At 43.5% G+C, this 16,913-nt stretch overlaps 1 long non-coding RNA gene across 1 annotated transcript; it reads right to left on the minus strand.

The window, feature by feature from the left end:
• Positions 1-682: 682 nt before the first annotated feature.
• LOC138657641 (uncharacterized) lies at positions 683-16,676 on the minus strand. The gene is made up of 3 exons (XR_011317106.1): positions 16,566-16,676; positions 2,952-3,043; positions 683-2,439 (listed from the first exon to the last, which is right to left on the minus strand). It is a non-coding gene; the product is annotated as an uncharacterized lncRNA (long non-coding RNA).
• Positions 16,677-16,913: the final 237 nt, after the last annotated feature.

Consider the following 16,913-nt stretch of genomic DNA (forward strand, 5'->3'; position numbering starts at 1 on the left):
ATTCTGCAGCCTAGGTACACACACATAATGGGAAGAGAGCCCTGACAATCCCTTTAAGATGACTTACTTACTTGTAATTATGCCAGTGAAAGATAATGAATTAGTTATTCCTGCTGTGCTGCCACTCAGCCTTTTCTGCCTATGGGCACAGGACCACTGCTGTGACTGCCTAATGATTAATCTGGCCCTGAAAGAATACTAAAAGGAAATTAACGAAAAAAAAATATAATTATATATTAATTACTTTCTCCACAAGCCTCTTTTCCCTAATACAAACATAGCCTCTAGGACACTGCTGGGAGGAAAGCGCACAATGCCGTCCTATCTGATACAGATATTTAACCTTAAAGACATGAAGCAACTTGTTTAAGATTATTGTACTTGTTTTTATTATGTATACCCCTCCTCACATGTAAAGCGCCATGGAATAAATGGTGCTATAACAATAAATAATAATAATAATAATAATAATAATAATAATAATCATAACTTAGGGCATAAACTTTATGTAGTAAAAAAAATCACTAGTGGGGAATTTATTGTAAGCAAATCAGCAAAGTCAATCCAGTAGGGGGGTCGCGTAGAAAGTGGAGTAACGTTTTTAGACAGAAGTGTAATATCTTGTGATACGACAATTTTTTAAAATATTTTACGACACTTTGATAAATATAAAGCAAATAACAGTAACACAGCCACAAGCAAAACTGACTTCAAACATTCCCCTGGTGTACGGATTGCTGTAGGAATTGAAACCTCTGTTGCTGCCTACCCACAGTATGTACAGTGCCTTGCGAAAGTATTCGGCCCTCTGGAACTTTTCAACCTTTTACCACATATCCGTGCTTCAAACATAAAGATACCAAATGTAAATCTTTGGTGAAGAATCAACAACAAGTGGAACACAATTGTGAAGTTGAACGAAATTTATTGGTTATTTAAAATTTTTGTGGAAATTCAAAAACTGAAAAGTGGGGCGTGCAATATTATTTGGCCCCTTTACTTTCAGTGCAGCAAACTCACTCCAGAAGTTCATTGTGGATCTCTGAATGATCCAATGTTGTCCTAAATGCCTAATGATGATAAATATAATCCACTTGTGTGTAATCAAGTCTCCGTATAAATGCACCTGCTCTGTGATAGTCTAAGGGTTCTGTTTGAAGCACAGAGAGCGTCATAAAGACCAAGGAACACAACAGGCAGGTCCATGATACTGTTGTGGAGAGGTTTAAAGCTGGATTTGGATACAAAATGATTTCCAAAACTTTAAACATCCCAAGGAGCACTGTGTAAGCGATCATATTGAAATGGAAGGAGTATCATACCACTGCAAATCTACCAAGACCCGGCCGTCCCTCTAAACTTTCACCTCCAACAAAGAGAAGACTGATCAGAGATGCAGCCAAGAGGCCCATGATCACTCTGGATGAACTGCAGAGATCTACAGCTGAGGTGGGACAGTCTGTCCATAGGACAACAATCAGTCGTACACTGCACAAATCTGGCCTTTATGGAAGAGTGGCAGGAAGAAAGCCATTTCTCAAAGATATCCATAAAAAGTGTCGTTTAAAGTTTGCAACAAGCCACCTGGGAGACACACCAAATATGTGGAAGAAGGTGCTCTGGTCAGTTGAAACCAAAATCGAACTTTTTGGCAAAAATGCCAAACGATATGTTTGACATAAAGACAACACAGCTCATCACCCTGAATACACCATCCCCACTGTCAAACATGGTGGTGGCAGCATCATGGTTTGGGCCTGCTTTTCTTCAGCAGGGACAGGGAAGATGGTTAAAATTGATGGGAAGATGGATGGATCCAAATACAGGACCATTCTTGAAGAAAACCTGTTGGAGTCTGCAAAAGACCTGAGACTAGATCCCAAACATAAAGCAAAATCTACAATGGAATGGTTCACAAATAAATGTAGCCAGGTGTTAGAATGGCCAAGTCAAAGTCCAGACCTCAATCCAATCGAGAATCTGTGCAAAATATGCAATGTGTTGCCAAAGAATGTGTTTTTTGCATATATATATATATATATTGTGCTGAATCTGTTGGTATACCTTTTTAATTAACATGATATACATATTTTTACAGTAGGAGTCATTACTCGTCACAGCTATATAGCCTACTGTTGTGAAGGTCTGGGCTATATCATTGGTGCCATTCACGTCTGCAGTAAAAAATGCAGAGGAATTCTGGCTTTTCTGATGACCTTTGGGTGACAATGGACGAATGAAGACCTGTGGCGGAAACATTACATGACATATGATGTATTCCATATACGTAGACCAGTGTAACGTGTTTGGGTGAATGTGCATCCATTTTCGCTTACATGAAATGTATCAAGCTCCATTTAAGTCAAAGAAGGTAAACTGACATCAGAACATTTCTCTATTCCACTTTGCAGACGAGATTTCTTTTCCAGATGTCAGGGTCTAAAAGTCAAGAAATTGCCTTAATCAGAAGACAGGCTGCTTAGAAGTTGGAATTTGGGGAAAAAAGTGATGAATTTGGCAGAGAATATAAAATCTTGACTGTAGATAAAGGGAGAGGAAATTGAATAAGCATGTGAAAATGATTAAGGACACAAAGAGATAGTAGCGCGCACATCTGCTATCTTGCTGCTATCATATTGCAGAGTGCATCCATCTCGCTCTCATGCATCCAGCTTGGTTAGGCAACCTAATACCAGTCAGACACTTTGCAGACTTTAATAAACGAGGGCCTTAGTCTTGTAATCCAGCCCTGATGACTGGCTGTGTCGTGAGCTGGTGTTCTGGGTTATGTACAGAGTGAGACACCTGTCAGATGGATAGCAAATCTCTTTCAGATGTGTTCTTAATGTGCAGCTATTGTGTCTGAAGAATCTTCTTATAAACCAAGAAACTGATTATTATGGAATTAAAACTAAAATGATAAAGCGCACAGACCCGTGTGAACTACTTACCAAAGTCAAGACTGTGAGCTCATCGTCATCAAAGGAGGCAAGCAAGACGCTCAGCTCAGGTGTAGGTCGCCGCACTTTGTTTTCGCATAGTCCTTCAAAAAATGTCACAACATCAATGGGACATATATCAAAGGATGGGTTCTGTATGTACATGATGCCAATACTTTAGTTGTGGAAATGACTTGAAAATTAAAGGGAACAGAATTACTGAAATGTTATAGTGGAACCATGATGAAATGATGATCCTATTTCTATAGCATGTGACATGCTTGGTCTTGTAGTTGTCACACCTTACAATGGCGAATGCTTGTTTGCCCAACAACTATCTCTTCTGACCTTTCCATATGCATGAAGGAACAGAAAAATCAGGTTGCTGAAATGTTTCTTGACACCTTTGTGGGAGAGTTGAGAAGCCCTCATACACACTAGATCAGTGTTTTCCAAACTCAACTCCTCATGGCCCCCCACAGGTCATGTTTTCAGGATCTCCATAGTATTGCACAGGTGAGAGAATTCTTGATGCCTTGATAATACTTCCATAACCTGTGCAATACTAAGGTGAAATTGAAAACCTGACATATTGGAGGCCGTGAGGACTGGAGTCTGGGAAACACTGCCCTAGATTGTCAGCCAGTCCGCTGAATATGACAGGTTTGGCTGATATCATTTTAATTTTGAATTTACTATAATAAAGAAACTTTGGAGACTACTTGCAGTCGTTATACACATTACATTTTGCTAGGGCTGACTAACCATATGTGTATGGCGGTGTCATGACTCTCTCTCGACAGCAGATACCAAGAGAAATTCAGCATGGCATGCATGATCCTATTGTTCTTTAGGAAGCTTACTTCAGAGGTGTCTGACAGGGGCTTAAGATGCTCATAAACCTTCAATGGCAATCAGCATATTGGGATGATTTCTCATAAGGCCAACCTAGGCCATGGCCTAGGGTGCAGCAGGCAGTGAAGGGGGCTTATATACAGCAGAAATAACAAGCAAATATTTACAAAATGTTCAAAGGCCATATAAAAAAACATTAAAACGTACATCTAAATACCTCAAATAAATTTAGTGTTATGTTTACATTGCCCATCTCCACCACTTGCACTGTCTTGCTTTGCCATTTCTCTGACAAACTCAGTATATACCTCATGTTAAAGGAAAATTCCAGATTTAGGATATGTGCACATGTTGCGGATTGCGGATTGGCCGCTGCAGATTCGCAGCAGTTTTCCATGAGTTTACAGTACCATGTAAACCTATGGAAAACAAAATCCCCAGTGCACATGCTGCGGAAAAAACTGCACAGAAACGTAGTGTTGTTTATTCCGCAGCATGTCAATTCTTTGTGCGGATTCCACAGCGGTTTACACCTGCTCCATAATAGGAATCGACAGGTGTAAAACTGCAGGTGGAATCCGCACAAAATCCGCAAAAAAGTCGTGGTAAATCTGCAGGAAATCCGCAGTGCGGTTTACCTGCGGATTTACCAAAATCAGTTTGGAAACAAATACGGAGTAATCCGCAGCGTGTGCAGATACCCTAAGTGTTAGAATAGTGATCCCAAGTGATTCATTCTGCTCATATCGCTTGACTTCTACATATCTACTGCCATTATAGATGTTTTAAGATTTCTCGAAAGTGATGAAACCCAAAAATCAGGAACTTGAGGAGAAGCTAGAGGTAAACTTATCAACCTGCGAAGAATTGAAACTGCGTTCATGGCACAATTCTGGGGAAAGGTGTTGCTCAGCTTACACCAAGTGAACAAATATGTGCAAAATGTGGAAATTGATTTATTGGAAGTTGCTGAAGTTCTCCAATCACTAGTAGAGTTCTTGATAGAACAACTAGAACAGTTTGACTTGTATGAAGAAGATGCTCTCAACATTTCTGAAAAGAAAGTATATGAGCGCGATGAAAAGCATTTGATTCTCAGGAAACTTAAATCTGATGAGACATGTGATGCTGAAGTTTGTTTAAGCGGGCATGACAACTTTGGAATCAATACATTTCTAGTCAACTTTTTGAGGGAGAGGAATCATAGAATTATGTATTTTGGCCTAGGGAGCAGAAATATGTAACTCCGACCCTGATCACCGTATTTCCTCTAGAAACAAATGGACTGAGCATCAAACTTTAAAATGTCTGATCTTCTTCTTCCAGAATATGAGCTGTGAGGGGAAAGTCAAATGGTCCATACACAGAAAGTAGTCAGTTGGCAGGTTTGGACGACTTTTCCCCAATATGTATGGGGGCAAGGAATGCCATTCATTCAGCTGTTTTCAATTATGGTACGTCTCCTCCATTATAACTTGCGTGAGATTTTCCGCCTGCCATGGTGTACCTTGTTTAACACCCGCTCTATTTCTGAATAGGGGGCTACAAAAAGCTTCACTCACTCTGGAAGACCCAACAAGAGTTTGAATTAAATGAAAACTATGAAATACTTCATCATACCCAAAGCGGCACTGCTGGGAAATCAAGCTCTCCCTGCCATAGCAGTAATACCACTACAATTTACAGCTGAACGCTGGTGGTGTACCTCTTCACAAAAAAAATATTTTTTAAGCAAACAATACATTAAATGCTTTTGAAAAAAATTGGCCAAGTGAAAAAATATACAGTTTGACTTCACAAAATATATAACATGAAGCAATATTACTAAGTGATTAGATCTCACTGCACTGAGCCATGTGCAACCGACATGCGCCGTACTTGTACTGCTCTGCGGGAACTGAGTTCCCACAAACTGCAGTACTAGTACGGTGGCACAATCGCGAGGTCTCACAGTGAGCATCGCAGTGATCGCGTGCGGGTGTCAGCTGTATGTGACAGCTGACACCCCGCAGCAATGCCCACGATCGGCGCTAGCGCTGATCGTGGGCATTTAACCCCTCTGATGCCGCTGTCAGTAGTGACAGCGACATAGAGGGGCATCGCGCAGACGGGGGCTCCCTGCGCTCTCCCACCAGAACAACGCGATGCGATCGCGTTGTTCCGGTGTTCTGGAAGGAGTCCCTGGATCCAAAATGGCCACGGAGCTCCTTCCGGGTCCTTCACTGAGGTGGCTTGTCGCCGCCTGCTCAGAGCAGGCGCCGGAAAGCCTCCTGCACTGCCTGTCAGATCGCTGATCTGACACAGTGCTATGCAAAGTGTCAGAGCAGCGATCTGATGAAATATAGTGATGTCCCACCCTGGGACAATGTTATAAAGTAAAAAAAAAATAGAATGTATAAAAAAAAAAAAAAAATCTCCAAATAAAGAAAAAAAAAATATTTTCCAATAAATCCATTTATTTATGTAAATAAAAAAAACAATAAAAGTACACATATTTGGTATCGCCGCGTCTATAACGACCCGCTCTTTAAAACTATCTCACTAGTTAACCCCTTCAGTGAACACTGCAAAAAAAATAAAAAACAACGCAAAAAACAATGCTTTATCATCATACTGCTGAACAAAAAGTGCAATAAAATATCAACTCACCCCGCAAAAAACAAGACCTCACATGACTGTGTGGGCCAAAATATGGATAAATTATAGCTCTCAAAATGTGGTGATGCAAAAACTATTTTTTGCAATAAAAAGCGTCTTTTAGTATGTGACGGATGCCAATCATAAAAATCCACCAAAAAATGCTATAAAAGTAAATCAAACCCCCTTCATCACCCCCTTAGTTAGGGAAAAATAATAAAATTTTAAAAAATGTATTTATTTCCATTTTTCCATTAGGGTTAGGCTTAGGGTTGGGGCTAAAGTTAGGGTTAGGGTCAGGGTGGGGGCTAAAGTTAGGGTTAGGGTTGGGGCTAAAGTTAGGGTTTGGATTACATTTACGGTTGGGATTAGGGTTAGGGGTGTGGTTAGGGTTGGGATTAGGATTAGGGGCGTGTTTGGGTTAGGGTTTCAGTTAGAATTGGGGTTTCCACTGTTTAGGCACATCAGGGGCTCTCTAAACGCGACATGGCATCCGATCTCAATTCCAGCCAATTATGCATTGAAAATGTAAAACAGTGCTCCTTCCCTTCCGAGCTCTCCCGTGCGCCCAAACAAGGGTTTACCCCAACATATGGATTATCAGCGTACTCAGGACAAATTGGACAACAACTTTTGGGGTCCAATTTCTCCTGTTACCCTTGAGAAAATACAAAACCGGGGGCTTCAAAATTATTTTTGTGGAAAAAAAAAGATTTTTTATTTTCATGGCTCTGCGTTATAAACTGTAGTGAAACACTTGAGGGTTCAAAGTTTTCACAACACATCTATACAAGGGTGGAGCCGCATATTCATTACTGTAATGAGCGGTAACGGTGACCGCTCAATACAGGAAGAAGCTGCCGGTGCCGGGAAACAGGGACTGCACAGCACCGGGAGCAGGTGAGTATAACGGGGAGGGGAGCGCAGTGCTGCGCGATATTCACCTGCTCCTCGTTCCAGCCGCCGCTCCGTCTTCCACGTCCTCTGCAGTGACGCTGAGGTCAGAGGGCGCGGTGACGTGGTTAGTGCGTGCCATCTGCCTCAGTGTCAGTGCAGAAGACGCTGAAGAAAATGGAGCGGCGGCTGGAACGAGGAGCAGGTGAATATTGAAAGTGCCGGGTGCCTGAGCGACGAAGAGGTGAGTATGTGATTTTTTTTTAATCGCAGCAGCAGCAAATGGGGCAAGTGTCTGTATGGAGCATCTTATGGGGCAATAACGTTTGTGCAGCACTATATGGTGCAAGTGTCTGTATGGGGCCATAACGTTTGTGCAGCACTATATGGGGCAAGTATCTGTATGGAGCATCTATGGGGCTATATACTACATGGCTGTTCTATATACTACATGGGCCGTGTTATATACTACGTGGGCTGTTATATGCTACGTGGGCTGTGCTATATACTAGATGGCTGTTCTATAAACTATGTGGACCGTGTTATATACTATGTGGCTGTGCTATATACTATATGGGCTGTGCTATATACTACGTGGCTGTGTTATATGCTATGTGGGCTGTTATATACTACATGGCTGTGTTATATGCTACGTGGCTGTGCTATATACTACGTGGGCTGTGTTATATACTACATGGCTGTGTTTATATGCGATCATGAATCGTGGTATGTGTTAAAGGGGGGCCCACTGAGACTCTTTCGCCCGGGGCCCTCAAAAACCTGGAGCCGGCCCTGGTGAAGGGGTTAATCTTTATTTCATGAATCAATAGTACACAAGAAAGTAAGCTATTTTGTAACGTATCTTACCCGAGAAATCTGCTTCTTTCTCCTCCTAAATTGATCTGTCACTCTCAATTCATGGGTAAAATCTCTATTCAGTGAAGACTGATTACTGAGATAGGAGATGACAGTTGGTGCGTAGAGAATTCTATGGAGCGGGGAGGAGCTAGAGGCCGACACAGACATTCTGCTGGAAGTTCTCCAGAAATCAGTTACATTTCTCCATAGAACTTTATGAGCAGCGACTCCATTCTTCTATCACATCAATGAGAAAATCTCTAAAACAGATTTTACCCGTGAAACGAGAATATTGAGAATGAGAGATCAGTCCAGGAGGAGAAAGTAGCAGATTATTCTGATAGGATTTATTGCAAATTTCATTTTTTCATGTGTTCTATTGACTGCTGAAAAAATACATAAATTAAATAAAATTGTTTTTCTTTAATAACCGGATACGTTTGAGATCTGTGTCCTCTTTTTTATTTTCAACTCAGACTATTTGTGAATGAATTGTCTGAACGTCCCAAGCTGTTGTAACTAAGAAAAGATCAATTAGAGGACCCCAGTGACAACCACAGAACAGATGTCTGACAGTTGATCAGCTTTCTAACGCTATGTAAAGCCAGCCATAATAACCTGAAGTAGCCTATTCATACTAAACAGTGTAATCCTTGAGCTCACCCGCTTGGCTCGCAGAAGACTGACACTTGGAAAGCTGTCCTGATCTTCTCCCCCTCCACCGCATTGTCTCATTGTTAAACTGCTGAGTGAGCGTAGGTCTGGACCTCTAGAAATAAAACCTCCGGTAATAAATATCAGGGTTCTCCCTTTAGATTTCACAGCATGTTTTCTAGCGGAATTGTCTACAATATTTCTCCAGGTTTCCAACTTTAGACCCTTCAGTTTTCTTTGCTTTGTTTGACAACCTGAAACCTTCTTTTATATTAAACTTTTACGTTCTGAGGTTAAGTAAGTGCAGTTATGACTTCTTATAGAGTCCATTACACATTTTTGCTCTTCTATAGATAATGTGCTCCATATGTCCAATCCTTATAATTGTTTGTTGTCTTTGCAGAGCTACTTTTTACATTCTGGATCTTTTTTGCTTGGTTCCTTGTCAGTAATGTAGGACCCTCGATCTTCAGAAATAAACACTTACTGTATATTTAGGATTATTATGTCTATGGATCTTATTAATAACTTAAATATTATATAAAGTTACATAAATATGACTTACATATACTGTACAATACAGTAATTTGTATGAATCCGCTGGGATAAATACGGCCAGTCGATTTTTTTTTGTATACGAAAAAATTGGACCGATTATTCCAATCAGACTGAGTATGATCAGAGTGTGCTACAAGCGTCATCCAATTTTCTTATACATAGAGAAATAAAAATTCACCTCGTCCATTCTGACAGTCCGTGAAAATTGGACCGCACTCGGATGTCATTTTTTTTCAAAACCCATTGATTTGCGTTGCTGATTTTGATCTGACCCTCCGATCAAAATCGGACATGTCTCCTATATTTTCCATGGACAGCTCGGTATTAGGAAAAATTGAATGCGTGAATCGCCCCACAGCATTTCATAGATATGAGTGCTAGCCATGAAAATCACAGACAACACTCATACGCAAAAATTGGACGTCTGAATGAGGCCTAAGGCAGTAAAGGTACCTTCACACTGAACACCTTAACAACGATATCGCTAGCGATCCGTTGCAGCGTCCTGGATAGCGATATCGTTGTGTCTGACACGCAGCAGCGATCTGGATCCTGCTGTGACATCGTTGGTCGGAGCAGAAAGGCCAGAACTTTATTTCGTCGCTGGACTCCCGCAGACATCGCTGAATCGGCGTGTGTGACGCCGATTCCGCGATGTCTTCACTGGTAACCAGGGTAAACATCGGGTTACAAAGCGCAGGGCTGCGCTTAGTAACCCGATATTTACCCTGGTTACCGTTGTACCAGTGTCTGTCGCGTCCCCTGTTGTGAATTCTGTGGCAGAGCTCCCTCCTGTGGTCACAAGTGGTACTTTGGCTGATTCTCTCTGTGAGCTTCCGTTGGTGGAGGGAAGTGGTACTGCGGCTTCTGAGTTTCCTTCCTCAGGTGATGTGGTGAAGTCGTTAGGTGCTGCTCTATTTAACTCCACCTAGTGCCTTGATCCTGGCCTCCAGTCAATGTTCTAGTATTGGACCTGTTTCCTCCTGGATCGTTCCTGTGGCCTGCTGCTCTGCATAGCTAAGTTCTGCTTTGCTATTTTGTTTGCTGTATTTTTCTGTCCAGCTTGTCTTTTTGTTTTTTCCTGTTTGCTGGAAGCTCTGGGACGCAGAGGGTGTACCTCCGTGCCGTTAGTTCGGTACGGAGGGTCTTTTTGCCCCCTTTGCGTGGTTTTTGTAGGGTTTTGTGTTGACCGCAAAGTTACCTTTCCTATCCTCGCTCTGTTCAGAAAGTCGGGCCTCACTTAGCTAAATCTATTTCATCTCTACGTTTGTCTTTTCATATTAACTCACAGTCATTATATGTGGGGGCTGCCTTTTCCTTTGGGGTATTTCTCTGAGGCAAGGTAGGCTTATTTTCTATCTTCAGGCTAGCTAGTTTCTCAGGCTGTGCCGAGTTGCATAGGGAGCGTTAGGCGCAATCCACGGCTGCCTCTAGTGTGGTTGGAGAGGATTAGGGATTGCGGTCAGCAGAGTTCCCACGTCTCAGAGCTCGTTCTTTGTTTTTGGGTTATTGTCAGGTCACTGTATGTGCTCTGACCTCTATGTCCATTGTGGTACTGAATTACCTTATCATAATAGTACTGGAGGCCCAAAGTACTAATGATTCTCAATAGAGGGAAAAAAGAAGTTCTGAGACCATTTTTTTTTCTCTGCACTGTGTTTTGCCTTTTTTTTCCCCTAGACATTTGGGTGGTTCAGGACACAGGTGTAGCGATGGACATTAAAGGTCTGTCTTCATGTGTGGATCAACTCACGGCAAGAGTACAAAATATTCAAGACTTTGTGGTTCAGAATTCTATGTTAGAACCAAGAATTCCTATTCCTGATTTGTTTTTTGGAGATAGAACTAAATTTCTGAGTTTCAAAAATAATTGTAAACTATTTCTAGCTTTGAAACCTCGCTCCTCTGGTGACCCAGTTCAACAAGTTAGGATCATTATTTCTTTTTTACGGGGCGACCCTCAGGACTGGGCATTTTCTCTTGCGTCAGGAGATCCTGCATTAAGTAATATCGATGCGTTTTTCCTGGCTCTCGGATTGCTGTACGATGAACCTAATTCAGTGGATCAGGCAGAGAAAAATATGCTGGCTCTGTGTCAGGGTCAGGATGAGATAGAGGTATATTGTCAGAAATTTAGAAAGTGGTCCGTACTCACTCAATGGAATGAAGGTGCGCTCGCAGCTATTTTCAGAAAGGGTCTCTCTGAAGCCCTTAAGGATGTCATGGTGGGATTTCCCATGCCTGCTGGTCTGAATGAGTCTATGTCTTTGGCCATTCAGATCGGTCGACGCTTGCGCGAGCGTAAATCTGTGCACCATTTGGCGGTATTACCTGAGCTTAAACCTGAGCCTATGCAGTGCAATAGGACTTTGACCAGAGTTGAACGGCAAGAACACAGACGTCTGAATGGGCTGTGTTTCTACTGTGGTGATTCCACTCATGCTATCTCTGATTGTCCTACGCGCACTAAGCGGTTCGCTAGGTCTGCCACCATTGGTACGGTACAGTCAAAATTTCTTTTGTCCGTTACCTTGATCTGCTCTTTGTCTTCGTATTCTGTCATGGCATTTGTGGATTCAGGCGCTGCCCTGAATTTGATGGACTTGGAGTATGCTAGGCGTTGTGGGTTTTTCTTGGAGTCCTATTCCATTGAGAGGAATTGATGCTACGCCTTTGGCCAAGAATAAGCCTCAGTACTGGACCCAGCTGACCATGTGCATGGCTCTTGCACATCAGGAGGTTATTCGCTTTCTGGTGTTGCATAATCTGCATGATGTGGTCGTGTTGGGGTTGCCATGGCTACAAGTCCATAATCCAGTATTAGATTGGAAATCCATGTCTGTGTCCAGCTGGGGTTGTCAGGGGGTACATGGTGATGTTCCATTTCTGACTATTTCGTCATCCACCCCTTCTGAGGTTCCAGAGTTCTTGTCTGATTACCGGGATGTATTTGATGAGCCCAAGTCCGATACCCTACCTCCGCATAGGGATTGTGATTGTGCTATCGATTTGATTCCTGGTAGTAAATTCCCAAAAGGTCGACTGTTTAATTTGTCTGTGCCTGAGCACGCCGCTATGCGGAGTTATGTGAAGGAGTCCTTGGAGAAGGGGCATATTCGCCCGTCATCGTCGCCATTGGGAGCAGGGTTCTTTTTTGTAGCCAAGAAGGATGGTTCGCTGAGACCTTGTATAGATTACCGCCTTCTAAATAAGATGACGGTTAAATTTCAGTACCCCTTGCCGTTGTTATCTGATTTGTTTGCTCGGATTAAGGGGGCTAGTTGGTTCACCAAGATAGATCTTCGTGGTGCGTATAATCTTGTGCGTATTAAGCGAGGCGATGAATGGAAAACTGCATTTAATAAGCCCGAGGGCCATTTTGAGTATCTAGTAATGCCATTCGGACTTGCCAATGCTCCATCAGTGTTTCAGTCCTTTATGCATGACATCTTCCGAGAGTACCTGGATAAATTCCTGATTGTGTACTTGGATGACATTTTGATCTTCTCGGATGATTGGGAGTCTCATGTGAAGCAGGTCAGAACGGTGTTTCAGGTCCTGTGTGCTCATTCTTTGTTTGTGAAGGGATCAAAGTTTCTCTTTGGTGTTCAGAAGGTTTCATTTTTGGGGTTCATCTTTTCCCCTTCTACTATCGAGATGGACCCTGTTAAGGTCCAAGCCATCCATGATTGGACTCAGCCGACATCTCTGAAAAGTCTGCAAAAGTTCCTGGGCTTTGCTAATTTTTATCGTCGCTTCATCTGCAATTTTTCTAGTATTGCTAAACCATTGACCGATTTGACCAAGAAGGGTGCTGATGTGGTCAATTGGTCTTCTGCTGCTGTGGAAGCTTTTCAAGAGTTGAAGCGTCGTTTTTCTTCTGCCCCTGTGTTGTGTCAACCAGATGTTTCGCTTCCATTCCAGGTCGAGGTTGATGCTTCTGAGATTGGAGCGGGGGCTGTTTTGTCGCAGAGAAGTTCTGATTGCTCGGTGATGAAACCATGCGCCTTCTTTTCCAGGAAGTTTTCGCCTGCTGAGCGAAATTATGATGTGGGCAATCGAGAATTGCTGGCCATGAAGTGGGCATTCGAGGAGTGGCGTCATTGGCTTGAAGGAGCTAAGCATCGCGTGGTGGTCTTGACTGATCATAAGAACTTGACTTATCTTGAGTCTGCCAAGCGGTTAAATCCTAGACAGACTCGTTGGTCGCTGTTTTTTGCCCGTTTTGACTTTGTGATTTCGTACCTTCCGGGCTCTAAAAATGTGAAGGCGGATGCTCTGTCTAGGAGTTTTGTGCCCGACTCTCCGGGTTTATCTGAGCCGGCGGGTATCCTCAAAGAGGGAGTAATTGTGTCTGCCATCTCCCCTGATTTGTGGCGGGTGCTGCAAAAATTTCAGGCTAATAAACCTGATCGTTGCCCAGCGGAGAAGCTGTTTGTCCCTGATAGGTGGACGAATAAAGTTATCTCTGAGGTTCATTGTTCGGTGTTGGCTGGTCATCCTGGAATCTTTGGTACCAGAGAGTTAGTGGCTAGATCCTTTTGGTGGCCATCTCTGTCGCGGGATGTGCGTTCTTTTGTGCAGTCCTGTGGGATTTGTGCTCGGGCTAAGCCCTGCTGTTCTCGTGCCAGTGGGTTGCTTTTGCCCTTGCCGGTCCCGAAGAGGCCTTGGACACATATCTCTATGGATTTTATTTCAGATCTTCCCGTCTCTCAAAAGATGTCAGTCATTTGGGTGGTCTGTGATCGCTTCTCTAAGATGGTCCATTTGGTACGCTTGTCTAAATTACCTTCCTCCTCTGATTTGGTGCCATTATTCTTCCAGCATGTGGTTCGTTTACATGGCATTCTAGAGAATATCGTTTCTGACAGAGGTTCCCAGTTTGTTTCGAGGTTTTGGCGAGCCTTTTGTGGTAGGATGGGCATTGACTTGTCTTTTTCCTCGGCTTTCCATCCTCAGACTAATGGCCAGACCGAACGAACCAATCAGACCTTGGAAACATATCTGAGATGCTTTGTTTCTGCTGATCAGGATGACTGGGTGTCCTTTTTGCCTTTGGCTGAGTTCGCCCTTAATAATCGGGCCAGCTCGGCTACCTTGGTTTCGCCGTTTTTCTGCAACTCTGGGTTCCATCCTCGTTTCTCTTCAGGGCAGGTTGAGTCTTCGGACTGTCCTGGTGTGGATACTGTGGTGGACAGGTTGCAGCAGATTTGGACTCATGTAGTGGACAATTTGACCTTGTCCCAGGAGAAGGCTCAACGTTTCGCTAATCGCAGATGCTGTGTGGGTCCCCGACTTCGTGTTGGGGATTTGGTTTGGTTATCTTCTCGTCATATTCCTATGAAGGTTTCCTCTCCTAAGTTTAAACCTCGTTTCATTGGTCCGTATAGGATTTCTGAGGTTCTTAATCCTGTGTCTTTTCGTCTGACCCTTCCAGATTCTTTTTCCATACATAACGTATTCCATAGGTCATTGTTGCGGAGATACGTGGCACCTATGGTTCCATCTGTTGATCCTCCTGCCCCGGTTTTGGTGGAGGGGGAGTTGGAGTATATTGTGGAGAAGATTTTGGATTCTCGTGTTTCAAGACGGAAACTCCAGTATCTGGTTAAGTGGAAGGGTTATGCTCAGGAAGATAATTCCTGGGTCTTTGCCTCTGATGTCCATTCCCCTGATCTTGTTCGTGCCTTTCATTTGGCTCATCCTGATCGGCCTGGGGGCTCTGGTGAGGGTTCGGTGACCCCTCCTCAAGGGGGGGGTACTGTTGTGAATTCTGTGGCAGAGCTCCCTCCTGTGGTCACAAGTGGTACTTCGGCTGATTCTCTCTGTGAGCTTCCGTTGGTGGAGGGAAGTGGTACTGTGGCTTCTGAGTTTCCTTCCTCAGGTTATGTGGTGAAGTCGTTAGGTGCTGCTCTATTTAACTCCACCTAGTGCCTTGATCCTGGCCTCCAGTCAATGTTCTAGTATTGGACCTGTTTCCTCCTGGATCGTTCCTGTGGCCTGCTGCTCTGCATAGCTAAGTTCTGCTTTGCTATTTTGTTTGCTGTATTTTTCTGTCCAGCTTGTCTTTTTGCTTTTTCCTGTTTGCTGGAAGCTCTGGGACGCAGAGGGTGTACCTCCGTGCCGTTAGTTCGGTACGGAGGGTCTTTTTGCCCCCTTTGCGTGGTTTTTGTAGGGTTTTGTGTTGACCGCAAAGTTACCTTTCCTATCCTCGCTCTGTTCAGAAAGTCGGGCCTCACTTTGCTAAATCTATTTCATCTCTACGTTTGTCTTTTCATCTTAACTCACAGTCATTATATGTGGGGGCTGCCTTTTCCTTTGGGGTATTTCTCTGAGGCAAGGTAGGCTTATTTTCTATCTTCAGGCTAGCTAGTTTCTCAGGCTGTGCCGAGTTGCATAGGGAGCGTTAGGCGCAATCCACGGCTGCCTCTAGTGTGGTTGGAGCGGATTAGGGATTGCGGACAGCAGAGTTCCCACGTCTCAGAGCGCGTTCTTTGTTTTTGAGTTATTGTCAGGTCACTGTATGTGCTCTGACCTCTATGTCCATTGTGGTACTGAATTACCTTATCATAACAGTCCCCCGGCGTTCTGCTTCCCTGCACTGACTGAGCGCCAGCTGGCCGTAAAGCACAGCGGTGACGTCACCGCTGTGCTTTACGGCTGGCGCTTACACAGTGCAGGGAAGCAGAACGCCGGGGGACGCGAGTAAGTATGTAGTGTTTGTTTTTTTTTACATTTACACTGGTAACCAGGGTAAACATCGGATTGCTAAGCGCGGCCCTGCGCTTAGTAACCCGATGTTTACCCTGGTTACCCAGGGACTTCGGCATCGTTGGTCGCTGGAGAGCTGTCTGTGTGACAGCTCTCCAGCGACCACACAGCGACGCTGCAGCGATCGGCATCGTTGTCAAGATCGCTGCAGCGTCGCTAAATGTGACGGTACCTTAAGAGCTGTGTCCACCTTCACAAACAGCTCCAATGTGTTTAAAAGGAAAAAAAAATGTACAACTCTGTATTTTCTATTAAGGGGAACCTGACCTCTGGATTTACCCCTAGGAGGTATTAGAACTGTTTTATCAGCCTCCTATACCCCTTTAAAATGAAAAATTATCTCTAAATGTTAAATGTATGCATTTCAAAATTTAGTTTAATCATCCCTTTTCTTCCTACCTGTGGCCAGTCCCGACTAGTCCAGAACTCAATCAATCCTTCTGCACACAGCAATGTAACTGACATCCCAGCATGAGCAGGGAGAGCAGGGAGGCAGAGAAGTCACCCCTTTTTAACTCCACCCTACACATGTGGGGATGTCAGCCACACTAGCATTGATTAATAAAACCAAGAAAAAACTGCAAAATAAGCATAGACCCTTGAACAAGCAAATAGTAATGGTACATGTAAATAACATAGGGGGAACTTATTTAACACTTTTCAGATCAAGAAAGCATAAAAGCCATCCCACCACATCATGGTAATATTAAAACCTTACCATGGGTCATGCTATGTCAATGTGAATAA

The sequence above is a fragment of the Ranitomeya imitator genome, chromosome 1 (genome assembly GCF_032444005.1).
Source record: "Ranitomeya imitator isolate aRanImi1 chromosome 1, aRanImi1.pri, whole genome shotgun sequence".
Classification (NCBI taxonomy): Eukaryota; Metazoa; Chordata; class Amphibia; order Anura; family Dendrobatidae; genus Ranitomeya; species Ranitomeya imitator.